Genomic DNA, 26,338 nt, shown 5'->3' with positions numbered 1-26,338 from the left:
CCTCCCTCATCCTCCTCTCTCTCTGACCCGCGCTCTCTCGCCCTCTTAAACCCCCTCGCTCTCTCAACCCCTCTCTCACCCTCTCTCTCTCACCCCCCTCATCCTTCTCCCTCTCTCTCACCCGCTCTCTCTTGCTTTCTCAAACCCCTTCTCTCTCTAAACCCCCTCTCTCTCACCCTCTCTCTCTCACCCTCTCATCCTCCTCTCTCTCTCTCACCCGCTCTCTCGCACTCTCAAACCCCTCTCTCTCTAAAACCCCTCTCTCTCACTCTCTCTCTCTCTCACCCCCTCATCCTTCTCTCTCTCTCTCACCCGCTCTCTCTCTCCCTTCTCTCCCTCAATCCCTCTCTCTCACCCTCTCTCTCTCACCCCCTCATCCTCCTCCCTCTCTCACCCGCTCTCTCTCGCTCTCTCAAACCCCTCTCTCTTTGTCAGCCCCTCGCTTTCTCACCCCCGCTCTGTCAACCCCTTTCTCTCTTACCCCCTCACCCGTGCTCTTTCTCACCCCTCTCTCTCAAATCTCCTCTCTCATACCCTTCTCTCTTACTCACCTCTCTTGCACCCCTCCCGCGCTCTCACACACTTCTCTCTCTCTCTGTCATCCCCTCTCTCTCACCCCCTCCCTCTCTCCCACTCTCTCTCTATCTCTCTCATCCCCTCTCTCCTTCTCACTCCCTCTATCTCACCCCCCTCATTCTCACCCTCTCTCTCACCCCCTACCTCTCTCAACCCCCCTCTCTCATTCCCCATCTCTCACCAACCTCTCTCTCAAACCCCCCTCTCTCTCTCACCCACCTCTCTCTCAGCCTCCCTTACCCCCTCTCACACACCTCTCTCTCTCCCAACCCCCTTACATCCCATTTATCTTCCCCCCCCACCTCCCTCACCCCTCTCCAAACCCCTTTCCCACCCCCATCCCCCACACACCCCCTCACCAACCTACCCCTCTCACCCCTCTCTCTCACCCCCCTCTTACACCCCTCTCTCTCTCAAACCCCTCTCTGTCACCCCTCTCTTTCTCTCACCACTCTAACTTTCTTACCTTCTCTGCTTCCCTCTCCCCTCTCTCTCCCCTGTCTCTCACTACTCTCTCACCCTCTCTCTCTCACCTCTCTCTCTCTCTCACACCCCTCTCTCTCACGTCCTCCCTCTCTCATCCCATCCCTCTCTCACACCCTTCCACTCTCACACTCTCCCTCTCTCCTCCCTCTCTCTCCCCTCTCTCTCACCCCTCTCTCTCTCACACCCCTCTCTATCACCCTCCCTCTCTCATCCCGTCCCTCTTTCCCCCTCCCACTGACATCCCTCCTCTCTCACACTCTCCCTATCTCACTCCTCTCTCTCAGCCCATCTGTCTCTCAGTCCATCTCTCTCTCAGCCCCTCCCTCTCTCATCTCCTCTCTCTCAGCCCCTCCCGCTCTCACCCACCCTCTCTTGCACCCCCTGTCTCCCTCAGCCGTTCTCTCTCACTGCCCCCTCTCTCTCACCCCCTCTCTCATTCCACTCTCTCTCCCCCTTTCTATTACACCCTCTCTCTCACACCCTACTAACTCTCTCAACCTTTCACCCCCCTCTTCACCACCTCTCCCCCCCTCTCTCCCCCTCTCTCACCCCTCTCTCTCTCACGCCCTCTCTCTTACCCACTCTCTTTCTCACGCCCTCTCTCTCTCACCACTCACTATCTCTCTCACCCTCTCTCACTCACTGCCTCTCTCTCAACACCCTCTCTCTCTCTCTCAGCCACTTTCTCTCACACCCCCTTTCTCTCTCACCTTGTTATCTCTCTCCTCCTCGCTCTATCTTACCCCCTCTCTCTCCACCCTCCTCTGTCACTCTCACCCCTTTCTCTCTGTCACTCTCACCCTCTCTCCCCTTTATACCCTCTCTCACTCCCTCTCTCGCTCACCCCTTCACTCTATCTCCCCCGCCCACACCCCATGTCTCTTACCCACCTCTCTGTGTCTCTCTCTCACACCCCTCTCTCTCGCACCCCTCTCTCTCTCCCGCACTCTCTCTCGCTCTATTGTCTTCTGTCTCTTGCTCCCTTTTTCTCTCTCTCATTCCCCTTCCCTCCCGTGCTCTGTCTCACACCCCCGCTCTCTCTCTCTCTCTGTATACCCCCTCTCTCGCGCCCTCTTTCTCTCGTTCACCCCATTTCTCTCTCTCTTTTGACCCCTTTCTTCCTCCCTCCTACTTGCTCTCATTCTGTCACTCTCTAGCGCCCACTCTCTCAGCCCATCTCCCTCACAACACTCTAACTCTCTCATCCATTCACTCGTTCTCTCTCTGTCTGTCTCTCTCTCTCAACCCATCATTCACTGTCTATCTCAGCCCCTCTCTCACCACTTTCACTCTCTGTCTCACGTCCCATCTCTCTCATCCCTCTTTCGCTCGCTGCCCCCCTTTCTCTCTCACCCCTTCTCTATCTCTCCCCCTTTCTCTCAATCCCTCTCTCTCACCCCCTCTCTCTCCCACTCTCTCCTCCATGTCCTCTCTCTCACCCCCTCCCACACATTTACTCTTTCTCTGACCCCCTCTCTTTCTCTTCCCTCTCTCTCATTCTCAGCCCCCTCTCTCTCCCCTCTCTCTTTCTCCACTCTCTCCCTTTCTCACCCCACTCTCTCACCCCTTTCTCTCTCACACCCTCTCTCTCAACCCCTCTCTCTCACCCTCTCGCTCTCACCCCCTCATCCTCCTCTCTCTCTCTCACCCGCTCTCTCTCACTCTCTCAAACCCCCCCTCTCTAAATCCCCTCTCTCTCACCCCTTGCTCTCTCTCTCTCTTACCCTTCTCTCTCTCACATCCCACTCTCTCACCCACTTCTCTCTCACCCCCTAACCTGCTCTCTCACTCCTCTCTCATTCCCAAACTCTCTCTCTCTTACATCCTCACTCATACTCTCTCTCACACCCCTCTCTCTCTTACCCCTCTCTCTCTTTCACCCCCTCCCTCTCTCCAACCCCCTCCCACTCTCCCACCGTCTGTCTCTTTCTCATACCCTCTCTCTCCTTCTCACTCCCTCTCTTTCTCACCCCATCTCACTCTCACTCCATTTCTCTCAAACCCTCTCTCTCTCTCATGCCCTTTCTCCCACCCCCTCTCTGTCTCACCTCCAGTCTTTCTCTGACCCACTCTCACTCCCCCTTTGTCTCTCCCCCTTTCTCTCTCACCCCCCTCACATCGCCTTCTCTCACTCACCCCACTCCCTCACCCACCCCCTTCTCTCTCCCACTCCTCTCTCTCTCCCTCTCTCTCTAACCCCCTCTCTCATCCTCTCTCACTCTCTCAACCTCTCTCTCTACCCCTTCTCTCTCACACTCCCCCACTCTCTCTCACCCCCTTCTCTCCCTCAACCCTCTCTCTCTCTCAACCCCTTTCCCTCTCTACCCCCCTCCCCCTCTCTCTCACCCTTCTCTCTCCCTCTCTCACCTCACTCTGTCTCACCACCCCCTCTCTCAACCCAGCTCACTCTCTCATCCCCTCACTCTCTCCAACCCTTACTCTCTCATCCCTCCCTCTCTCAACCCCTCTATCTCAGCCCTTCTCTCTCACCCCTCTCTCTCTCACTCCCTCACCCCTCTCCCTCACCCCCTCTCTCTCGCCCATTCTCTCTCACACCCTCTCCTTCTCACTCCACTCTCTCTTATCCCCTCCCCACTTTCTTTCTCTCAATCACCCCTTCTCTCTCACACCCCTTACCCCCATCTCCTCTCTCTCAACCCCCTCTCTCACCCACGCTCTCTTTCTCACTCACTCTCTCTTTCTCACTTACACTCTCTCTCTCTTTTTTACTCACACTCTCTCTTTCTCAACCCCTCTCTCACCCACGCTCTCAAACCCTCTCTCTCTTCCCCCTCTTTCTCCCCTTCTCTCTCCCACTCTCTGCCCAATTTTTTCATCCCCTCTCCCCCCTCTCTCTCCACTCTCTCTCTACCCCCTCGCTAGCCCCCCAATCTCGACCCCCTCTCTCCCCCTGTCTCTCACATCCCCTTTCTCTCGCTCCCATCTCACTCTCTCACCCCACTCTCTCTCTCTCTCTCACCCCACATTTCACTCCTTCCCATCCCTTCTCTCTCACACCCCTTCTCTCTCACACCCCACTCTCTCACCCCCTCTCTCTCAACACCTTTCTCTCACCCCCTCTCTCTCACCCCCCTCTCTTCCTCTCCTCCACTCCTTCCCCCTCACTCCCCTCCCCATCTCTCTCCTCCCTCTCTCTCCCCCTCTCTCTCCTCTTCTCTCTGACACTTCTCTCCCCCTCTCTCTGCCCCCTCCCTCACCCCCTCTCCTCCGCTCTCTCCTCATCAGAACCCCCTCTCCCATCTCTCTCCCCCCTCTCTCCCCCTCTCTCTCCTTCTCTCTCACCCCCTCTCCTCCGCTCTCTCCTCCTCACAACCCCCTCTCCCATTTCTCTCCCCCCCTCTCTCTCCTCGTCTCTCCCCTCCTCTCTCGCCTCCCTCTCTCTCCGCCCTCTCTCTCTCTCGCATCCTCTCTCTCTCTCACTCTTCCACTCGCTCTCTTCCTCTTGCTCTCCGCCCTCTCTCACCCTCTTCTCACACTCTCTCTTCTCCCTGGTTATTTCCCTCTCTCTTGCCTCCCTCTCTCTCTCATCTCACGGTCTCTCTCGCTCGCTCTCTCTCACTCTTTTTCTCTCTCTCTCTCTCTGTCGCTCATGCTCTCTGTCTGTCTGTCTGTCTCCCTCTCTCTCAGTCCACCCTACTTCTCTCACTCTTGCTCTATCGTTCTCTCTGTCTGTTGCTCTCTCTCTCTCCGTCTCTCTCTCTCTCAGTCCTCCCCCTCACCTCTTCTCTCTCGCAACCCATCTTTCTCAACCCTTCTCTCTCACCCCTCGCTCTCTTACTCCTCTCTCTCACACACTCCCTCTCTCTCACTCCTCCCTCTCTCATTCCCATCTCACTCTCTCACCCCTCTCTCTCACCACAATCTTTCTCTCTCTGTCCCACCCCCTCTGTATCTCACACCTTCTCTCTCATCTCCCTCTCACCCCACCCCTCTCTCTCACCCCTTCTCTCTCATCTCCCTCTCACCCCTACCCCCTCTCTCTCACCCCCCTCTCTCTCACCCGCGCTCTCTTTTTCGCTCACTCTCTCTCTTTCTCACCCCCTCTCTCTCACCCCTTCTCTCTCAACTCTTCTCTCTCCCGCCCCCTCTCTCTCTCTTCCCTCTCTCTTCCCTCTCTCTCACCTCTCTTGCCCCCACTCTCTACCCCCACTCTCTCACTCCCATCTCACTCTCTCACCCCACTCTCACTCTCTCCCGCACTCTCTCTCTTAGCCCACGTCTCACTCTCTCCCCCCACTCTCTCTCTAAGCCCACGTCTCTCTCTCACTCACATCTCACTCTCTCACCCCACTCTCACCCTCTCCCCCACGTCTCTCTTTCGCCCACCCTCTCTATCTCCTACCCTTTCTCTCTCACACTCCTTCTCTCTCTCACAGCCCTGTTTCTCACCCCCTCTCTCAATTCCTCTCTCTCACCCCCTCTCTCTCAACACCTCTCTCACCCCCCTCTCTCCTCCTCTCTCTCACCCCCTCTCTCTCACCCCCTCTCTCCCCCTTCTCCTGTCTGTCTCTCTCAGTCCACCTTATCTCTCTCACCTCTTCTCTCTCACTCTTGCTCTATCGTTCTCTCTGTTCTGTTGCTCTCTCTCTCCGTCTCTCTCTCTCAGTCCTCCCCTCACCTCCTCTCTCTCTCAACCCATCTTTCTCAACCCCTCTCTCTCCCCTCTCTCTCTAACCCTCTCTCTCTCACCCCCTCTTTCCCCCGTCTCTCTCTCAACCCCCTCTCTGTCAACCCCTCTCTCTCAATCTCTCTCTCCCCCTCTCTCTCAACCGCGCTCTCTCACCCCCTTTCTCCCACTCCCCTTTCTCTCACGACCCTTCGTTCTCTCATCACCTTCTCTCTCAACCCTGCTCTCTCACCCCTCTCTGTCTCACCCCCTCCCTCTCTCCCACCCTCTCTTTATCTCTTTCTCATCCCCTCTCTCTCCTTCACTCTCACCCCTCTCTCTCTCTTCCCCTCTCTCACCCTCTCTCTCTCACTCCTATCTCTCTCTTTCTCAACCCCACTCTCTCTCATTCCCGATCTCTCACCAACCTCTCTCTCACACCCACTCTCTCTCTCACCCACCTCTCTTTCTCAACCCCCCTCACTCCCTCTCACCCAGCTCTCTCTCACACACCTCTCTCTCCCACCCCCTCTCACACCCCCTCTATCTCCCTCCCAGCTCCCTCACACCCCCACACTCCCTCACCTACCTACCCCTCTCACCCCCCTCTCACACCCCCCTTACTCCTCCTCTCTCTCTCAAGCCCCTCTCTCTGTCACCCCTCTCTTTCTCTCACCACTCTAACTCTCTTACCTTCTCTCCCTCTCTCTCTACCCCTCTCTCCCCCTCTCTCACTCCTCTCTCTCCCCCCTCTCTCACTCCTCTCTCTCACCTCTCTCTCTCTCTCACACCCCTCTCTCTCTCCCGCCCTCCCTCTCTCATCCCGTTCCTCTCTCACCCCCTTCCACTCTCACACCCTCCCTCTCTCCCCGCTCTTTCTCCCCTCTCTCTCACCCCTCTCTCTCTCACACCCCTCTCTATCACCCTCCCTCTCTCATCCCGTCCCTCCTTCTCCCTCCCACTCTCATCCCTCCTCTCTCACACACTCCCCATCTCACCCATCTCTCTCAGCCCATCTCTCTCTCAGCCCCTTTCTCTCTCAGCCCCTCCTACTCTCACCCACCGTCTCTTGCACCCCATGTCTCTCTCAGCCCCTCTCTCTCACTGCACCCCTCTCTTACCCCCTCTCTTATTCCACTCTCTCTCACACCCTACTAACTCTCTCTCACCCCTCGCAACCCCTCTCTCACCCCCAGTCGTTTTCTCAACCCCTTCTCTCTCTCAACCCCTCTCTATCTCAACCCTGCTCTCTCACCCCTCTCTCACACCCCTCACCAAACCCTCTCTCAACACCCCCTCACTCTCTCATCCCCTCACTCTCTCACCCCCTCACTCACCCCCACTCTCTTCCCCTCTCTCTCTCACTCCCCTCTCTTTCTCTCTCAACCCATCTCTCTCACCACTCTCTGTCACACCCTCTCTCTCACCCCTCTCTTTCTCTGTCAAGCCCTCTCTCTGACCCCTCTCTCTCACTCCCTCTCTGTCTCACCCCCCCCCCCTCTAACCGCCCCCTCTCTCAACACCCTTCAATCTCCTATCCCCTCACTCTCTCACCCCCTCACTCTCTCACACCCTCTCTCTCAATCCCTCTCTCACACCTCTCTCTCGCCCCCTCTCACCCCGTCCCTCTCTCACCCCCTCTCACACCCTTTCTCTCTTACCCCGCGCTCTCACTGTAACCTCTCCCTATCTCGCTCAACCCCTCTCTCTCACTCACTCTCTCAATCACACCCTCTCCTTCTCACTCCACTCTCTCTCTCTTACCACCTCCCCACTTTCTCTCTCAATCACCCCTTGTCTCTCTCACCCTCTCTCTCACCACTCTCTCTCATTCCCTGTGTCTCTCCCCCCCACCACCCCCTCACTCAACCCTCCTCACTCTCTCATCCCCTTTCACTCTTATCCTGCGCTCTCTCTAACCCTTCCCCCCTCACGTCTCTCGCTCACTCACTCTCTCTTCCCCTCTCTCTCGGACCCCTCTCTTTCCCTCTCAACCCCTCTCTCTCACTACTCTCTCTCACACCCTCTCTCTCACCCCTCTCTCTCTCTCACCCCTCCTACTCTCACCCACCCTCTCTTGCACCCCATGTCTCTCTCAGCCCCTCTCTCTCACTGCACCCCTCTCTTACCCCCTCTCTTATTCCACTCTCTTTCACACCCTACTAACTCTCTCTCACCCCTCGCACCCCCTCTCTCTCTCACCCCCAGTCGTTTTCTCAACCCCTTCTCTCTCTCAACCCCTCTCTATCTCAACCCTGCTCTCTCACCCCTCTCTCACACCCCTCACCAAACCCTCTCTCAACACCCCCTCACTCTCTCATCCCCTCACTCTCTCACCCCCTCACTCACCCATCTCTCTCTTCCCTTCTCTCTCTCACTCCCCTCTCTTTCTCTCTCAACCCGTCTCTCTCACCACTCTCTGTCACACCCTCTCTCTCACCCCTCTCTTTCTCTATCAACCCCTCTCTCACCCCCTCTCTCACCACTCCCTCTCTCTCTCACAACCATCTCCCTCTCACACCCCTCTCTCTCCATCACCCTTCTCTCTCCCAGCCCAATCTCTTTCACATCCACCCCTCTCTCACACACACTCTCACACACCCTCCCTCTCTCACCACCTCCCTCTCTCCCACCATCTCTCTGCCTCTTTCTCATCCCCTCTCTCTCCTTCTCACAGCCTTTCTCTTACCCCCTCTCTCTCTCACCCCCCTCTCTCCCATCCACTCTCTGTCACTCACTCCCACCTCTCCCTCTCACCGCCCTCTCACCCAGCTCTCTCTCTCTCACCACCTCTCTCTCACCCCCTCTCTCACCCCCTCTCTCTCACCCCCCCTCTCTCACCCACTCTCTCTCTCACACCTTCTCCTTCTCACTCCACTCTCTCTCTTACCCCCTCCCCACTTTCTCTCTCTCAATCACCCCTTGTCTCTCACCCCCTCTCTCGCAAACCTCTCTCTCACTCCCTGTGTCTCTCACCACCCCTCTCTCACTATCCCCTCTCTCAACCCCCTCACTCTTTCACCCCTCTCTCTCACCACAGTCTCTCTCTCTCTGTCCCATCACCTCTGTCTCTCACCGCTTCTCTCTCAACCTCTTCTCACCACACCCCCTCTATCTCACCCCTCGCTCTCTCACCTGGTCTCTCTTTCTCACTCACTCTTTCTCTTTCTAACTTACACTCTCTCTCTTTTTCACTCACTCTCTTTCTCTTTCTCACCCCCTCTCTCTCATGCGTCTCTCAAATCCTCTCTCTCTCCCTCAACTCCTCTCTCTCCTCTCTCTCACTTCTCTCTACCCCCTCTCTTGCCCCCCACTCTCTACCCCCCTCTCTGCCCCTGTCTCTCACACCCCCTCTCTCTCACTCCCATCTCACTCTCTCACCCCACTCACTCTCTCACCCCACTCACTCTCTCACTCCACTCTCTCTCTCTAAGCCCGCGTCTCTCTCTCTCTCTCTCACCCCTTATTTCCCTCATCTCTCTCAACCCCTCTCTCTCACCCCCTCTCTTTCAACCCCCTCTCTCAACCGCGCTCTCTCAACTTCTCTGACTCTCAATTCCTCTCTCTTTCTCCCCTCTCTCTCCCCCTCTCTCTTGCCCCCATCCTCTACCCCCTCTTTCCCGCGTCTCTCACATCCCTCTCTCTCACTCCCATCTCACTCTCTCACCCCACTCTCACTCTCTCCCCCCATGTCTCTCTCTCTCCCGCCCCCTCTGTCTCCCACCCTTTCTCTCTCACACCCGTTCTCTCTCTCACACCCCTGTTTCTCACCTCCCCTCTCAATTCCTCTCTTTCACCCCCTCTCTCTCAACACCTCTCTCTCTCACCCTCTCTCTCCCCCTCTCTCTCCCCCCTCTCCTCCTCTATCCACCCATCTCTCTGCCCCTTCTCTCTCCCCTCTCCCTCTCCCTCCCCCTCCCCTGCCCCCTCTCTCTCTCTCCTCCTGTCTCCCCTCCTCTTTCGCCCCTCTCTCCCACACCCCTCTCTTACGTCTCTCTCTCTCACACACTTCAGCTCGCTCTCTTCCCCTTGCGGTCTCTCTCATCCTCTTCTCACACTATCTCTCTCTCCCTGCCTCTCTCCTGCCTCCCTCTCTCTCTTATCTCACGGTCTCTCTCATTCGCTCTCTCTTGCTCGTGCTCTCTCTCGCTCTCTCTCTCTCTGTCGCTCATGCTCTCTCTGTCTGGCACTCTCACTCTCTCTCTACCTCTCTCTCAGTCCACCCTACCTCCCTCACCTCTTCTCTCTCACTCTTGCTTTATCTCTCTCTCTGTCTGTTGCTCTCTCTCCGTCTCTCTCTCAGTATCCCCCCTCACCTCCTCTCTCTCAACCCATCTTTCTCAACCCCTCACTCCCCCCTCTCTCTCACCCCCCTTCTCTCTCACCCCCTTCTCTCTCTCAACCCCACTCTCTTTCAACCCAGCTCTCTCTCACCCCTTTCTCACCCCCCCATCACCTCGCTCAAATCCCCTCACTCTCTGATCCCCTCACTCTCTCACCCCCTCACTCTCCCCTCTCTCTTTTCCACTCTCTCTCTCAACATTGTCTTTCTCTGTCAACCCCTCATTCCCTCTCTCTGTCACCCCCCTTTCTCTTCAGCCCCTCTCTCAACCCCCCTCAATCGCTCATCCCCTCACTCTCTCACCCCATCAGTCTCTCACCCCCCTCTCTCAACCATCTATCTCTCTCACATCCATCTCTCTCTCACTCCCCCTCTCTCTCTCTCCCCTCTCTCTCCGTCACCCCTCTCACTCCCACCCCAATCTCTTTTACATCCCCCCTCTCTCTCACACACACTCTCACACACCCTCTCTCTCGCACCCTCTCTCTCTCGCCTCCTCTCTCCCACACCCTCTCTGTCACTCACTTAAATCTCTCCCTCTCACCGCCCTCTCACCCCTCTCTCTCTCACACCCCCCTCTCTCTCAACCCTCTCTTTCTCCCACCTTCCTCTCTCTCAACCCCTCTCTCTCACCCCTCTCTCTCACACCCTCTCTCTCACCCCACTCTCTCACCCCCTCTCTCAACACCCCTCAAACTCTCATCCCCTCACTCTCTAATCCCCTCAGTCTCACACCCCCCTCTCTCTCAACCCCTTTCTCACACATCCATCTCTCTCTCACCCCCCTCTCTCTTCCCTCTCTCTCTGTCACCCCTTTCTCTCCCACCCCATTCTCTTTCACATCCCAATCTCTCTGCCTCTTTCTCATCCCCTCTCTCTCCTTCTCACTCCCTCTCTCTCACCCCCTCTCTCTCTTAATGACTCTCTCTCCCACCCCCTCTCTGTCATTCACTCTCACCTCCTCCTCTCACCCAGCTCTCTCTCTCTCTCACCCCCTCTCTCTCCCACCCCCTCTCACTCCCATCTCATTCTCTCACCCCTCTCTCTCTCTCTCACCACAGTCTCTCTCACCCTCTCCTTCTAACTCCACTCTCTCTCTTACCCCTTCCCCACTTTCTCTCTCAATCACCCCTTGTCTCTCACCCCCCTCTCTCTCCCACCTCCCTCTCTCACACCCCCTCTCACTCCCATCTCACTCTCTCACCCCTCTCTCTCACCAGAGTCTCTCTCTGTCCCATCGCCTCTGTCTCTCACCTCTTCTCTCTCAACCCCTTCTCACCCCACCCCCTCTCTTCACCCCTCGCACTCTCACCCCCTCTCTCTTTCTCACTTATACTCTCTCTCTTTTTCACTCACTCTCTCTCTTTCTCACCCCTCTCTCTCCCCTCTCACTACCCCCTCTCTTGCCCCCACTCTCTACCCCCTCTCTCCCCTGTCTCTCACATCCCCTCTCTCTCACTCCCATCTCACTCTCTCACACCACTCACTCCCTCACCCCACGTTCACTCTCTCACCCCACTCTCTCTCTCTCTCTTAGCCCACGTCTCTCTCTTTCTCACCCCTTATTTCCCCCAATCTCTCTCAATCCATCTCTCTCAACCCCTCTCTCACCCCCTCTCTCTCTCAACCCCCTCTCTCAACCGTGCTCTCTTACCCCTCTCTCTCACTCCCCTCCCTCTCACTCCACTCTGTCTCTCACTCCCCTTCTCTCTCTCTTACGCCCTTCTCTCTCTCAACCCCTCTCTATCTCAACCCCACTCTCTCTCACCCCTCTCTCTCTCTCACACCCTCTCCTTCTCACTCCTCTCTCTCTCTTACCCCCTCCCCACTTTCTCTCTCAATCACCCCTTGTCTCTCAACCGTCTCTCCCACCTCCCTCTCTCTCACTCCCTCTCTCTCTCTTAGCCCTCTCTCACACCCCCTCTCACTCCCATCTCACTCTCTCTCCCCCCTCTCTCATCACAGTCTCTCTCTCTCTCTGTCCCATCCCTTCTGTCTCTCACCCCTTCTCTCTCACCCCTTCTCACCCTACCCTTCTCTCTCACCCCTCGCTCTCTCACCCCCTCTCTCTTTCACACTCATGCTCTCTCTTTCTCACTTACACTCTCTCTCTTTTTCACTCACTGTCTCTCTTTCTCACCCCCTCTCTCTCAACCCCTCTCTCTCACATCCATCTCCCTCTCTCCCCCCTCCCCTCTCTCTCTGTCACCCCTTTCTCTCCCACCCCAATCTCTTTCACATCCCCCCTCTCTCTCACACACACTCTCAAACACCCTCGCTCTCTCTCACCCCCTCCCTCTCTCCCACCATCTCTCTGCCTCTTTCTCATCCCCTCTCTCCTTCTTGCTCCCTCTCTCTCACTCCCTCTCTCTCATCCCCTCTCTCTCTCACCCCCTCTCTCTCCCACCCCCTCTCTGTCACTCACTCCCACCTCTCCATCTCAGCGCCCTCTCACCCAGCTCTCTCACCTTCCCACCCCCTCTTTCTCTCTCCCCTCTCTCTCTCTCAACCCTCTCTCTCTCAACCCCTCGCTCTCACCCCTCGCTCTCACCCCTCTCTCCCACACTCCCTCTCTCTCACTCCCTCTCTCTCTCACCACCCCCTCTCTCAAACCCCCTCACTCTCATCCCCTCACTCTCTCACACCCTCACTCTCTCACCCCCTCTCTCTCACCCCTCTCTCTCACCCCCTCTCTCTCTCTCACCCCCTCTCTCTCCCACCCCCTCTCTGTCACTCACTCCCACCTCTCCCTCTCAGCGCCCTCTCACCCAGCTCTCTCACCTTCCCACCCCCTCTCTCTCTCTCTCCCCTCTCTCTCTCTCAACCCCTCTCTCTCTCAACCCCTCGCTCTCACCCCTCGCTCTCACCCCTCTCTCCCACACTCCCTCTCTCTCACTCCCTCTCTCTCTCACCAGCTCCTCTCTCAAACCCCCTCACTCTCATCCCCTCACTCTCTCACACCCTCACTCTCTCACCCCCTCTCTCTCATCCCTCTCTCTCAACCCCCCTCTCTCTCACCCTCCTCTCTCTCTCATCCCCCCTCTCTCACGTCTCTCTCTCACTTCCTGTCTCTTTCACCCCCTTGTCTCTCACCACCCCCTCTCTCAACCCCCTTCACTCTCTCATCCCCTCACTCTCTCACACCCTCAATCTCTCATGCCCTCTCTCTTTCTCAAACCCTCTCTCTCTCACCCCCCTCTCTCTCTCATTCCTTCTCTCACCCCTCTCTCTCACCCCCTCTTACACCCTTTTGCTCTTACCCCGTGCTCTCTCTAACCCCTCCCCCTCTCTCTCACCCCTCTCTCTCTCACACTCTCACAATCACACCCTCTCCTTCTCACTCCACTCTCTCTCTTACCCCCTCCCCACTTTCTCTCTCTCAATCACCCCTTGTCTCTCACCCCCTCTCACACCCCTCTCTCTAACTCCCTGTGTCTCTCACCCCTCTCTCACCACCCCCTCTCTCAACCCCCCTCACTCTCTCATCCCCTCTCTCTCATCCCTCTCTCTCACCCCCCTCACCTCTCCTCCCTCTCTCACCCCCTCAACCCCTCCCTCTCTCACACCCTTTCTCTCTTACCCCGCCCTCTCTCTCTAACCCCTCCCCCTCTCACCCCTCTTGCTCACCCCCTCTCTCACCCACTCTCTCTTACCACTCGCTCTCTCACCACTCTCTCTTACCCACTCTCTCTCTCACACCCTCTCCGTCTCACTCCACTCTCTCTCTTACCCCCCACTTTTTCTCTCTCAATCAATCCTTCTCTCTCAACCCCTTCTCACCCCCAGTCCCCTCTCTCTCCACCTCTCTCTGCCCCTCCATTTCCATCTTTCTCCATCCCATCTCACGCTCTCACCCCACTTTCTCACTCTCACCCCACGTCTCTCTCTCTCTCTCTCCACCTCCTATTTCTCATACCCCTTCTCTCTCACACCCCCTCTCTCTCTCACACCCCTTCTCTCTCACACCTCTTCTCGCTCTCACACCCCTTCTCTCTCACTCCATCTCTCTCTCTCACCACCCCTTTCTCAACCCCTCTCACTCTCTCACCCCCTCACTCTCTCACACCCTCAATCTCTCACACCCTCTCTCTTTCTCAACCCCTCTCTCTCTCACCCTTCTCTCTCTTTCATCCCCTCTCTCACCCCTCTCTTACTCCCTCTCACACCCTTTCTCTCTTACCCCACGCGCTCTCTCTAACCCCTCCCCCTCTCACCCCTCTCTCTCACCCACTCTCTCAATCACACTCTCTCCTTCTAACTCCACTCTCTCTCTTACTCCCTCCCCACTTTCTCTCTCTCAATCACCCCTTGTCTCTCAACCTCTCTCTCTCGCACCCTCTCTTTCACCCACTCTCACTTTCTCACTCAAGCTCTCTCTTTCTCACTTATACGCTCTCTTTTTCACTCTCTCTCTTTCTCATCCCCTCTCTCTCACCCCCTCTCTCTCACCCCTGTCTCTCTCACCCTCTCTCTCTCTCCCCCTCTCTCTCTTCCCCTCTCTCTCTCCCCTCTCTCCCCTTTTCTCTATCCCTTCTCTTGCCTCCCACTCACTACCCTTTCTCTCCCCGTCCCTCACACCCCCTCTCTCTCACTCCCATCTCACTCTCTCACCCCACTCTCTCTCTCTTAGCCTACGTCGCTCTCTCTTTCCCACCCCCTCTGCCTCACACACCTTCTCTCTCACATCCCTTCTCTCTCACATCCCTTCTCTCTCACACCCCTTTTCTCTCACACCCCTGTTTCTCACCCTCTCTCTCTCACTTCCTCTCTCTCACCCCCTCTCTCTCAACACCTCTCTCTCAGCCCCCTCTCTCCCCCTCTCTCTTTCCCCTCCCTCTTCCCCCTCTCTCTCCACCCCTCTCTCTCTCCCCCTCTCTCTCTTCCCCTCTCTCTTTCCCCCTCTCTCTCTCCCCCTCCCCCTCTCTCTCCTCCTCTCTCTCTCCTCCTCTCTCTCACCCCTCTCTCTCACCCACTCTCTCTCTCACACCCTCTCCTTCTCACTCCACTCTCTCTCTTACCCCCTCCCCACTTTCTCTTTCTCAATCACACTTTGTCTCCCTCACCCTCTCTCTCACACCTCTCTCTCACTCCCTCTGTGTCTAACCGCCCCTCTCACCACCCCCTCTCTCAACCCCCCTCACATTCTCATCCCCTCTCGCTTATCCCTCTCTCTGTCTCCCCTCTCACCCCTCTTCCCTCTCACCCCCTCCCTCTCTCACCCACTTTCTCTCTTACCCCGCGCTCTCTCTCTAACCCCTCCCCCTCACCCCTCTCGCTCACCCCCTCTCTCTCACCCACTCTCTCTCACACCCTCTCCTTCTCACTCCACTCTCTCTCTTACCCCCCACTTTTTCACTCTCAATCAACCCTTCTCTCTAAACCCCTTCTCACCACCATCTCCCTCTCTCTCCACATCTCTGCCCCCTCCTTCTCCCCCTCCATCTCCCTCTGTCTCTCTCACCCCCACTCTCTCCATCCCATCTCACTCTCTCACCCCACTCTCTCGCTCTCACCCCACGTCTCTCTCTCCCTTTCCACCCCTATTTCTCACACCCCTTCTCTCTCACACCCCTTCTCTCTCTCACTTCTTCTCGCTCTCACACCCCTTCTCTCTCACACCTTCTCTCTCTCTCACCCCTCTCTCTCTCACACCGACTCTCTCTCAAACACACCCTCTCTCTCACACCCACTCCTTCACCCCCTCTTTCTCACCCCTCTCTCACTCCCCTCTTTCTCTCCTCCCCTCTCTCTCCCCTCTTACCGCCACCCCTGTCTCTCCCCACTCTCTCCCCCCTCTCTACACGCTTTCTCTCCAGCACCTCTCCCGCACTCTCTCTCTACCCTTCTCTCTCCCCCCTTTTTCTCCACCTATCTCTCCCCACTCTCACACCCTCTCTCACCAACCCCTCTTTCACCCCCCCTCTCTCTCATCCCCCTCTCTCCCCCCCTCTCTGTCTCCCCTGCTATCTGTCTCCTCTCTCTCTGTTGCCCTCTCTCTGCCCCCTCTCTGTCCCCTCTCTCTCTGTCCCACCCTCTCTCTGCCCCCTCTCTCTGTTCCACCCTCAGTTCCCCTCCTCTGAGTCCCCCCTCTGTCCCCTCTCTCTGTCCCCCCTCTCTCTGTCCCCCCTCTCTCTCTGTCCCCCCTCTCTCTGTCCCCCTCTCTCTCTCTTCCCCCTTTCTCTGCCCCCTCGCACTGTTCCCCGCTCTCTGTCCCCTCATCTCTATCGCCCTCTCTCTGCCCCCTCTCTCCCCCACTCTGTCCCCCTCCCTCCGTCCCCCTCCCTCTGTTCTCCCATCTCTGTTCCCCCTCTCTGTCCCCCCCTCTCTGTCCCCCTCTCTGTGCCCCCCCACTCTGGTCCCCCCCGTCCCTCCATCTGTCCTCTCTCTCTCTGTCCCCTCTCTCTCTGTCCCCCCCTCTCTCTCTATCCCTCTCTCTCTCTGATCCCTCGCTCTGTCCCCCTCTCTCTGCCCCCCCACTCTGGTACGCCCCGGTCCCCCCTCTGTCCTCTCTCTCTCTGACCCCCTCTCTCTCTGTCCCCTCTCTCTCTGTCCCCCTCTCTCTGTCCCCCTCTCTCTGTCCCTCGTCACTCTGCCCCCCCCCCGTCACCCTCTCTCTGTCCCCGTCTCTCTGTCCCCCCCTCTGTCCGCATCTCTCTGCCCCCCCCTCTCTCTTTCGCACTCTCTCTGCCCCTTCTCTCTCCCCGCTCTCTGCCCTCCTCTCTCTGTCACCCCTCTCTCTGTCCCCACTCCTTCTCTCTCCCCCACTCTCTATCCCCCCTCTCTCTGTCCCCGTTTCTCTGTACCCCCTGCTCTCTGTCCCCCTCTCTCTGCCCCCTCTCTGTCACCATCTCTCTGTCCCCTCTCCCTCTGTACCCCTCTCCCTGTCCCCTCTCTCTGTCCCCCTCTCTCTCTGTCCCTCCTCTTTCAGCCCCCCTCTCTCTTTCCCCCCTCTGTTGCCCCCCTCTCTGCCCCCTCGCATTGTTCCCCGCTCTCTGTCCCCCCATCTCTATCGCCCTCTCTCTGTCCCTCTCTCTCCTACACTCTGTACCTTCCATCTGTTCCCCTCCCTCTGACCCCTCCCTCTGTCCCCCTCCCTCTGTTCTCCCTCTCTCTGTCCCCCTCTCTCTGTCCCCCCCCTCTCTGTCCCTCTCTCTCTGCCCCCCACTATGGCCCCCCCATTCCCCCCTCTGTCCTCTCTCTCTCTGACACCCTCCCTCTCTGTCCCCCTCTCTCTCTGCCCGCCTCTCTCTGCCCCCTCGCTCTGTTCCCCGCTCTCTGTTCCCCCATCTCTCCGCCCTCTCTCTGCCCCCTCTCTCTGTCCCTGTCTCTCTGCCCCCCTCTGTCACCGTCTCTCTTTCCCCCCTCTCTCTGTCCCTCTTTCTCAGCCCACTCTCTGTCCCCGTCTCTCTTTCCCCCCTCTCTCTCTGTCCCCGTCTCTCTGCCCCCTCTCTCAGTCCACCCTCTCTCTGTCCCAAACCTCTGTCCCCCCTCTCTGTAGCCCTCTCTCTTCCCTTCTCTCAGTCACCATCTCTCTGTTCGTCCCCGTCCACCTCTCTCTGTCGCCCGCTCTCTGCCCCCTCTCTGTCACAGTCTCTCTGTCCCCCTCTCTCTCTGTCTTCCCCTCTCTGACCCCCCCCCGTAGCCCTTTTTCTGCCCCTTCTCAGTCACCATCTCTTTGTTCACCCCCCGTCCACCCCTCTCTGTCCCCCTCTCTCTGTCGCACTTTCTGTCACCGTCTCTCTGTCCTCCCTCCCTCCGCCCCCCTCCCTCTGTCCCCCCCTCTCTATCCCACTCTCCCTGTCCCCTCTCTGTCCCCCTCTCTCTGTCCCCCTCTTTCTGTCCCTCCTCTCTCTGTCCCCCATCTCTCTGTCCCCCCTCTCTGTCCCCCTCTCTCTGTCTCTCCTCTCTCTGTCCCTCCTCTCTCTGCCCCCTCTCTCCCCCACTCTCTCCCCCATTCTCTCCCCCACTCTGTCCCCCCCTCTCTGTCCCCCTCTCTCTGTCCCTCTTTCTCTGTCCTTCCTCTGTCTCTGTCCCCCCTCTCTCTGCCCCTCTCTCCCCCACTCTTTCCCCCATTCTCTCCCCCACTCTGTCCCCCTCTCTCTGTAGCCCTCTCTCTCCCCCACTCTCTGTCCCCCTCTCTCTGTGCCCCTCTCTATGTTGCACTCTCTCTGTCCCACTCTCTCTCTGACCCCCTCTCACTGATGCCCTCTACCTCCCCCGCTCTCTGTCCCCCGCTTTCTGTCCCCCTCTCTCTGTCCCCCCTCTCTCTGACCCCCAGCTCTCTGTCCCCCCGTTCTCTGTTCCCCCCGCTCTCTGTCCCCCTCTTTCTATGTCCCCCCCTCTCTGCCCACTCTCTATGTCGCCCTCTCTCTCTGTCCCCCCTCTCTTTCCCCTCTCTCTCTGTCCTCCTCTCTCTGTCCCCCCTCTCTTTCCCCCTCTCTCTCTTTCCCCCTCTCTCTCTGTCCCCCTCTCTCTCTGTCCCCCTCTCTCTCTGTCCCCCTCCCTCTCTGTCCCCCCTCTCTGTCCCCCCCTCTCTCGCTCTGTCCCCCCCTCTCTCTGCCCCCTCTCTCTCCCCCGGTCTCTGTCCCTCTCTCTCTGTTGCCCTCTCTCTGCCCACTCTCTGTCCTTCTCTCTCTGCCCCCCCTCTCTCTCCCACTCTGTCCCCCTCTCTCTGTCCCTCCTCTCTCTGTCCCCCTCTCTCTGTCCCCCTCTCTCTGTCCCCCTCTCTCTCTGTTCCCCCTCTCTCTCTGTCGCCCTCACTCTGCCCCTACTCTGTCACCATCTCTCTGTCCCCTCTCCCTTGTTCCCTCTCGCTCTGTCCCCTCTCTCTGCCCCCCCCACTCTGGTGCCCCCCCATCCCCCTTCTGTCCTCTCTCTCACTGTCCCCTCTCTCTCTGTCCCCCCCTCTATATATCCCTCTCTCTGCCCCCTCGCTCTGTTCCCCGCTCTCTGTTCCCCCATCTCTATCGCCCTCTCTCTGCCCCCTCTCTGTCACCGTCTCTCTGTCCCCCCTCTCTCTGTCCTCGTCTCTCTGCCCCCTCTCAGTCACCATCTCTCTGTTCGCCTCCCCGTCCACCCCTCTCTGTCGCCCGCTCTCTGCCCCCTCTCTGTCACAGTTTCTCTGTACCCCTCTCTCTGTCCCCCTCGTCCCCCCTCTCTCTGTCCCCCCCTCACTGACCCCTCTCTTTGTTGGCCTCTATCTGCCCCCGGTCTGTCACCGTCTCTCTGCCCCTTCTCTCTCTGCCCCCTTCTCTCTCTGTCCCCCCTCTTTCTGCCCCCTCTCTCTCCCCCTTTCTCTGTTCCCTCTCTGGTACCCCCCTCTGCCCCCCCTCTCTGTCCCCCTCTCTCTCTGTACCCCCTCTCTCTCTGACCCCCTCTCTCTGACCCCCTCTCTCTGACCCCCTCTCTCTCTGTCCCCATCTCTCTCTGTAACCCCTCTCTCTCTGTCCCCCCCTCTCTCTGTCCCTCTCTCTCTCTGTCCCTCTCTCTCTGCCCCCTCGCTCTGTTCCCCGCTCTCTGTCCCCCCATCTCTATCGCCCTCTCTCTGCCCCCTCTCTGTCACTGTCTCTCTGTCCCCCCTCTCTCTGTCCCCGTCTCTCTGCCCTCCCCCCTCATTCCACCCTCTCTCTGTCCCAAACCTCTGTCCCCCCCCCGTCACCGTCTCTCTGCCCCCTCTCAGTCACCATCTCGCTGTTCCCCCCGTCCACCCCTCTCTGTTGCCCTCTCTCTGCCCACTCTCTGTCCCCCTCTCTCTGTCCCTACTCTCTCTGTCCCTCTCTCTCTCTCTGACCCCCTCTCTCACTGTCCCCCTCTCTGTCCCCCCTTTCTCTGTCCCCTTCTCTCTCCCATCCGCCTCTCTCTGTCCCTCCTTCTCGCTGTCCCCCTTTCTCTGTCCCCTTCTCTCTCCCATCCGCCTCTCTCTGTCCCTCCTTCTCGCTGTCCCCCTCTCTCTGTCCCCCTCTCTCCGTTCACTCTCTCTCTGTCCCCGTGCTCTCTCTGTCCGCATCTCTTTCTGTCCCCCCTCTCTATCCCTTCTCTCTCTGTCCATTCCCTCTCCGTCCAACCCTGCCCCCCGTTCCCCATTCAGTCCATCCCCCTCTCTCTGTCCCCCAGTCTCTGTCCCCGGCTCACTGTCCCCTCTCTCTGACGGACTCTCTCTCCCCAAATCTGTACCCCTCTCTCACTCCCCCACTCTCTGTCCTCTCTCCCGCTCTCTCTGTCCCCCCTCTCTCTGCCCCATCTCTCTCTGTCCCCGTCTCTCTGTCCCCCTCTCTCTCTGTCCCCCCTCTCTCTCTGTCCCCGTCTCTCTGTCCCCATGCTCTCTCTGTCCCCATCTCTTACTGTCCCTCCACTCTCTGTCCTCTCCTCCCCATAACCGCACAACTCCATCTGTCCCACTCTCTCTGACCCTCTCTGTCTTCCCCCTCTCTCTGTCCCTGCTCTCTGTCTCCCGCTCTCTGTCCCCTCTCTCTCTGCCCCCCCTCTCTGTCCCCCCCTCTCAGTCCCTCTCTCACTCTGTCCCTCTCTCTCTCTCTGACCCCCTCTCTCACTGTCCCCCTCTCTGTCCCCCCTTTCTCTGTCCCCTTCTCTCTCCCACCCGCCTCTCTCTGTCCCTCCTTCTCGCTGTCCCCCTCTCTCTGCCGCCTCTCTGCGCCCTCTCTCTGTGTCCCCGTCTCTCTGTCCCACTCTCTCTGTCCCCCCCCTCTCTGTCGTCCTCTCTCTGTCCCCCTCTCTCTGTCGCCCTCTCTCTGACCCTCTCTGTCACCTCTCTCTGTGTCTCCGTCTCTCTGTCCCACTCTCTCTGACCCTCTCTCTGTCCCCCTCTCTCTGTCCCCCTCTCTCTTTCACCCTCTCTCTGTCCCCTCTCTCTCTTTCACCCTCTCTCTGTCCCCTGTTCTCTGTTCCACCCGCGCTCTGTCCACCTCTTTCTATGTACCCCCGCTCTCTGTCCCCCCTCTCTCTGTCCCCCTCGCTCTCTGCCCACTCTCTCTGTCCCCCTCTCTCTCTGCCCACTCTCTCTGTCCCCCCCCTCTCTCTGTCCCCCCTCTCTTTCCCCCTCTCTCTCTGTCCTCCTCTCTCTCTCTGTCCCCCCTCTCTTTGCCCCTCTCTCTCTGTCCCCCTCTCTATCTGTCCCCCTCTCTCTCTGTCCCCCTCTCTCTCTGTCCCCCTCTCTCTGTCCCCCTCTCTCTCTGTCCCCCTCTCTCTGTCCCCCTCTCTCTGTCCCCCCTCTCTTTGCCCCCTCTCTCCCCCACTCTCTCCCCCATTCTCTCCCCCATTCTGTCCTCCCCTCTCTGTCCCCCACTCTCTGTCCCCTCTCTGTCCCCCTCTCTCTGTCCCTCATCTCTCTCTGTCCCCCTCTCTCTCTGTCCCTCTCTTTCCCCCTCTCTCTCTGTCCTCCTCTCTCTCTCTGTCCTCCCTCTCTGTCCCCCTCTCTGTCCCCTCTCTGTCCCCCTCTCTCTCTGTCCCTCATCTCTCTGTCCCCCCTCTCTCTGCCCCCTCTCGTCCCCACTCTTTCCCCCATTCTCTCGACCACTCTGTCCCCCTCTCTCTGTAGCCCTCTCTCTCCCCCACTCTCTCCACCACTCTCTGTGCCCCACTCTCTGTCCCCCTCTCTCTGTCCCCCTCTCTATGTTGCCCTCTCTCTGTCCCACTCTCTCTCTGACCCCCTCTCACTGATGCCCTCTACCTCCCCTGCTCTCTGTCCCCCGCTTTCTGTCCCCCTCTCTCTGTCCCCCCTCTCTCTGTCTCCCAGCTCTCTGTCTCCCCGTTCTCTGTTCCCCCCGCTCTCTGTCCCCCTCTTTCTATCTCCCCCTCTCTCTGCCCACTCTCTCTGTCCCCCTCTCTCTCTGCCCACTCTCTCTGTCCCCCCCTCTCTCTGTCCCCCCTCTCTTTCCCCCTCTATCTCTGTCCTCCTCTCTCTCAGTCCCCCCTCTCTTTCCCCCTCTCTCTCTGTCCCCCCTCTCTCTCTGTCCCCCTCTCTCACTGACCCTCTCTCTCTGTCACCCTCTCTCTGTCCCCCCTCTCTCTGCCCTCCTCTCTCCATTCCCCATTCTCTGTCGCCCTCTCTCTCTCTCCCCTCTCTGTCACCATTTCTCTGTGCCCCTCTCTCTGTCCCCCCCGTCCTCCCTCTCTCTGTCCCCCCTCTCTCTGAACCCCCTCTCTCTCTCTCCCCCACACTCTGTCCCCCTCTCTCTGTCTCCCCTTTCTCTGTCCCTCCCTCTCTGTGCCCCCTTTCTCTGCCCCCCTCTCTCTGTCCCCCCCTCTCTATCCCCCCTCTCTCTGCCCCCCTCTATCTGCCCCACTCTCTCTGTGCCCCCTTTCTCTGTTCCCCTCTCTCTCTGTTGCCCTCTCTCTCTCTCCCTCTCTGTCACCGTCTCTCTGTCCTCCCTCTCTCTATCCCCCCTCTCTGCCCCCCTCTATCTGCCCCACTCTCTCTGTGCCCCCTTTCTCTGTTGCCCTCTCTCTCTCTCCCTCTCTGTCACCGTCTCTCTGTCCTCCCTCTCTCTATCCCCCCTCTCTGCCCCCCTCTATCTGCCCCACTCTCTCTGTGCCCCCTTTCTCTGTTCCCGTCTCTCTCTGTCGCCCTCTCTCTCTCCCTCTCTGTCACCGTCTCTCTGTCCCCCCTCTCTCTATCCCCCCTCTCTCTGCCCCCCCTCTATCTGCCCCACTCTCTGCCCCCTCTCTCTGTCCCCCCTCTCTCTCTGTCCCCCTCTCTCACTGTCCCACTCTCTCTGTCACCCTCTTTCTGTCCCCCCTCTCTCTGCCCTCCTCTCTCCATTCCCCATTCTCTGTCGCCTCTCTCTCTCCCCTCTCTGTCACCATTTCTCTGTCCCCCTCTCTCTGTCCTTCTCCTCTCTGTCACCCCTCTCTCTGAACCCCCACAGTCTGCCCCACTCTCTGTCCCTCTCTATCTGTCCCCCTCTCTCTGACCCCCTCAATCTCCCCGACTCTCTGTCCCTTCTATCGCCCTCTATCTCCCCCACTCTCTGTCCCCCTCTCTCTCTGCCCCCCTCTCTCTCTGCCCCTCTCTCTCTCTGTCCCCCTCTCTCCCTGTCCCCTCTCTCTCTGTACCCCCTCACTGTTCCACTCTCTCTCTGCCACCCCTCTCTCTGTCCCCCTCTGTCGCACTCTCTCTGTCCCCTCTCTGTCACCGTCTCTCTCATTCCCCCCTCTCTCTCTGCCCCCCCTCTCTCTGTCCCCACTCTCTCAGCCCCCTCTCTCTCTGTCTCCCTCTCTCTGTCCCCCCTCTCTCTCTGTCCCCCCTCGCTCTGTCCCCCCTCTCTCTGTCGCCCTCTCTCTGTCCCCCCTCTCTCTGCCCCCCTCTCTCTGCACCCCTCTATCTACCCCACTCTCTGTCCCCTCTCTCTCTGTCCCCCTCTCTCTGTCCCCTCTCTCTCTCCCCCGCGCTCTCTGACCCCCTCTCTCTGTCCCCCCCTTTTCTCTGAACCCCGTTCTCTGTCCCCCCTCACTCTGACCCCCTCACTCTTTCGCACTCTCTCTGTCTCCCTCTCTCTGTCCACCTCTCTCTGTCGCCCTCTCTCTGTTCCCCTCTCTCTGTTCCCCTCTCTCTTTCCAGCCTCTCTCTGTCCCCTCTCTCTGTCGCCCTCTCTCTGTCCCCCCTCTCTCTGTCCCTCTTCTCTCTGTCCCCCTCTCTCTGCCCCCCCCTCTCTGTCCCCCCACTCACTGTCCCCCTCTCTCTGTACCCCCTCTCTCTCTCCCTCTCTCTGTCCCCCCTCTCTCTATACCCCCCCTCTCTCTGCCCCCTCTCTCTGTTCCCCTCTCTCTGTTCCCCTCTCTCTGTTCCCCTCTCTCTGTCACCCCTCTCTCTGTCACCCCTCTCTCTGACCCCCTCTATCTGCCCCCCTCTCTGTCCCCTCTCTCTCTCCCCTCTCTCTCTGACCCCCTCTCTCTGTCCCCCTTTTCTCTGACCCGCCTCGCTCCGTCCCTGCTTTTCTCTGACTCGCCTCTCTCTGTCGCCCTATCTTTTCCCCCCTCTCTGTCACCGTCTCTCTGTCCCCCCTCCCTCTGTCCCCCTCTCTCTATCCCCCTCTCTCTGTCGCCCTCTCTCTCCCCCTCTCTGTTTTCGTCTCTCTGTCCCCCCTCTCTCTGTCCCCCCTCGCTCTGTCCCCTCTTTCTCTGTCCCTCCCTCTCTGTCACCCTCTCTCTCCACCCTCTCTGTTACCGTCTCTCTGTCCCCCCTCTCTCTGTCCCCCCTCTCTCTGTCCCCCCTCTCTCTCTCCCCCCACTCTCTGTCCTCCCTCTCTCTGCCCCCCCTTTCTCTGTCCCTCCCGCTCTGTCGCCCTCTCTCTGCTCTCTGTCTGTCATCGTCTCCTGTCCCTCCTCACTCTGTCCCCCTCTCTCTGTCCCCCCCGTCCCCCCTCTCTCTGTCCCCCCTCTCTCTGAACCCCCTCTCTCTCTCCCCCACACTCTGTCCCCCTCTCTCTGTCTCCCCTTTCTCTGTCCCTCCCTCTCTGTGCCCCCTTTCTCTGCCCCCCTCTCTCTGTCCCCCCCTCTCTATCCCCCCACTCTCTGCCCCCCTCTATCTGCCCAACTCTCTCTGTGCCCCCTTTCTCTGTTCCCCTCTCTCTGTCGCCCTCTCTCTCTCCCTCTCTGTCACCATCTCTCTGTCCTCCCTCTCTCTATCCCCCCTCTCTGCCCCCCTCTATCTGCCCCACTCTCTCTGTGCCCCCTTTCTCTGTTCCCCTCTCTCTGTTGCCCTATCTCTCTCTCCCTCTCTGTCACCGTCTCTCTGTCCTCCCTCTCTCTATCCCCCCTCTCTGCCCCCCTCTATCTGCCCCACTCTCTCTGTGCCCACTTTCTCTGTTCCCCTCTCTCTGTCGCCCTCTCTCTCCCCCTCTCTGTCACCGTCTCTCTGTCCCCCCCTCTCTATCCCCGCTCTCTCTGCCCCCCCTCTATCTGCCCACTCTCTGCCCCTCTCTCTGTCCCCCCTCTCTCTCTGTCCCCCTCTCTCACTGTCCCACTCTCTCTGTCACCCTCTTTCTGTCCCCCCTCTCTCTGCCCTCCTCTCTCCATTCCCCATTCTCTGTCGCCTCTCTCTCTCCCCTCTCTGTCACCATTTCTCTGTCCCCCTCTCTCTGTCCTTCTCCTCTCTGTCACCCCTCTCTCTGAACCCCCACAGTCTGCCCCACTCTCTGTCCCTCTCTATCTGTCCCCCTCTCTCTGACCCCCTCAATCTCCCCGACTCTCTGTCCCTTCTATCGCCCTCTATCTCCCCCACTCTCTGTCCCCCTCTCTCTCTGCCCCCCTCTCTCTCTGCCCCTCTCTCTCTCTGTCCCCCTCTCTCCCTGTCCCCTCTCTCTCTGTACCCCCTCACTGTTCCACTCTCTCTCTGCCACCCCTCTCTCTGTCCCCCTCTGTCGCACTCTCTCTGTCCCCTCTCTGTCACCGTCTCTCTCATTCCCCCCTCTCTCTCTGTCCCCCCTCTCTCTGTCCCCACTCTCTCAGCCCCCTCTCTCTCTGTCTCCCTCTCTCTGTCCCCCCTCTCTCTCTGTCCCCCCTCGCTCTGTCCCCCCTCTCTCTGTCGCCCTCTCTCTGTCCCCCCTCTCTCTGCCCCCCTCTCTCTGCACCCCTCTATCTACCCCACTCTCTGTCCCCTCTCTCTCTGTCCCCCTCTCTCTGTCCCCTCTCTCTCTCCCCCGCGCTCTCTGACCCCCTCTCTCTGTCCCCCCCTTTTCTCTGAACCCCGTTCTCTGTCCCCCCTCACTCTGACCCCCTCACTCTTTCGCACTCTCTCTGTCTCCCTCTCTCTGTCCACCTCTCTCTGTCGCCCTCTCTCTGTTCCCCTCTCTCTGTTCCCCTCTCTCTTTCCAGCCTCTCTCTGTCCCCCCTCTCTCTGTCCCTCTTCTCTCTGTCCCCCTCTCTCTGCCCCCCCCTCTCTGTCCCCCCACTCACTGTCCCCCTCTCTCTGTACCCCCTCTCTCTCTCCCTCTCTCTGTCCCCCCTCTCTCTATACCCCCCCTCTCTCTGCCCCCTCTCTCTGTTCCCCTCTCTCTGTTCCCCTCTCTCTGTTCCCCTCTCTCTGTCACCCCTCTCTCTGTCACCCCTCTCTCTGACCCCCTCTATCTGCCCCCCTCTCTGTCCCCTCTCTCTCTCCCCTCTCTCTCTGACCCCCTCTCTCTGTCCCCCTTTTCTCTGACCCGCCTCGCTCCGTCCCTGCTTTTCTCTGACTCGCCTCTCTCTGTCGCCCTATCTTTTCCCCCCTCTCTGTCACCGTCTCTCTGTCCCCCCTCCCTCTGTCCCCCTCTCTCTATCCCCCTCTCTCTGTCGCCCTCTCTCTCCCCCTCTCT

Source organism: Chiloscyllium plagiosum, unplaced genomic scaffold (genome assembly GCF_037043375.1).
Source record: "Chiloscyllium plagiosum isolate Xiang-an unplaced genomic scaffold, Cpla_swu_hap1 HiC_scaffold_42, whole genome shotgun sequence".
Classification (NCBI taxonomy): domain Eukaryota; kingdom Metazoa; phylum Chordata; class Chondrichthyes; order Orectolobiformes; family Hemiscylliidae; genus Chiloscyllium; species Chiloscyllium plagiosum.
This window is presented reverse-complemented; position numbering follows the sequence as displayed.